The 1479-nt window shown below is 49.2% G+C and overlaps 1 non-coding gene across 1 annotated transcript; it reads right to left on the bottom strand.

Annotated features, from left to right (window-relative positions):
• Positions 1-250: 250 nt before the first annotated feature.
• LOC131292418 (5.8S ribosomal RNA) lies at positions 251-405 on the bottom strand. Its single transcript, XR_009190062.1, has one exon. It is a non-coding gene; the product is annotated as a 5.8S ribosomal RNA (ribosomal RNA).
• Between the last annotated feature and the right edge of the window lie 1074 nt (positions 406-1479).

Here is a 1479-nt window from a genome sequence, read left to right as displayed (position 1 = left end):
TAAATAAATAAGCTGAAGCTAGACATCAGTAAACACCACCACAGACACCACAAGCACGCCTTCTCCTCGTACTTCCGCCTCACGCGGGAACACGGACGCTCTAAATACTTCGAATTCCAATGCCAGTATATTGTAAACCACGGGTTCTTTAATGCTAGCGGGTCGTCGCAACCCTAGTTAACATCATGGTGCACGTCTCGTGACGGGTGTCACGGCGTAGTTAAATGTATGCGATACATTTCTCAAATATAAGCGCTCAGTCATCTGTACATCATGGTAGGTTCCCACGACGTGCAATATGCGTTCAACTTATCAATGTTCATGTGTCCTGCAGTTCACATTATGACGCGCAGTTAGCTGCGGTCTTCATCGATCCATGAGCCGAGTGATCCACTGCCGAGGGTGACTAACTTGCGTAAGCCGCCGCTGTGCGCGTATACCCGTTCCCCGTAGGGAGGAGCAAGCCGCCGCTTAGAGACGAAGCATAAAGTGTCCTCATTCCACATAGGGCAAGCTGGATGAATCCATTTTACCCAGGACGGCCGAAGCGGCGTGGACCAGGGGAGAACTGAACTTTATACTTCACACCACAGTAAGTCTACGTGTCCTCTTCCACATAGGGCAAGCTAGAACTAACTATCTTACCCAGGACTGCCGAAGCAGCGTGGACCAGGGGAGGAACACACTTTTCATAGAAACGTAAGGCATCCATGACTGCCATAGTGCGTAAGCCGCCGCTGTGCGCGTAAACCCGTTCCCCGTAGGGAGGAGTCAAGCCGCCGCTTAGAGACGAAGTATTAAGTGTCCTCTTCCACATAGGGCAAGCTAGAATTAACTATCTTACCCAGGACCGCCGAAGCAGCGTGGACCAGGGGAGAACTGAACTTTATACTTCACACCACAGTATTGAGTAATGTGCCCTCTTCCACATAGGGCAAGCTGGAATGTTCCATTTTACCCAGGACGGCCGAAGCGGCGTGGACCAGTGGAGGACTACACAATCATGAGGTTTGATATCGACTTGTGTGTTTCAATAGGGTACCGATGGTATGTTTTGAACCGATTTGATTTAGCCATTCTGAAGTCATCACTTGGTTGAAGCGCTGAACTAGGGCGAGTCATTCGTTTACTTTGCATTGGGATATTATACGTTGCATGCTCTACTAGGTTAATGTCATAGGGTTGGCTATCGAGCATGCCCAAGTGATGACTTGATTGTGTGCTTGCTTGAATTCTTCACATTTCATACCATCGGTTAGTTGTCGAATCATTCCTCGATCATAACCTTCGTTCTTTGTTCATGTATGCTCTCTTCCACATAGGGCAAGCTAGAATTAACTATCTTACCCAGGACCGCCGAAGCAGCGTGGACCAGGGGAGAACTATACTTTGTCTTGTATGCCCTCTTCCACATAGGGCAAGCTAGAATGAACTATCTTGCCCAGGACCGCCGGAGCAGCGTGGACCAGTGGAGGACTA

The sequence above is a fragment of the Anopheles ziemanni genome (genome assembly GCF_943734765.1).
Source record: "Anopheles ziemanni chromosome X unlocalized genomic scaffold, idAnoZiCoDA_A2_x.2 X_unloc_57, whole genome shotgun sequence".
Lineage (NCBI taxonomy): Eukaryota > Metazoa > Arthropoda > Insecta > Diptera > Culicidae > Anopheles > Anopheles ziemanni.
The sequence above is the reverse complement of the archived record's forward strand: the minus strand, read 5'-3'. Positions and strand labels throughout refer to the sequence as shown.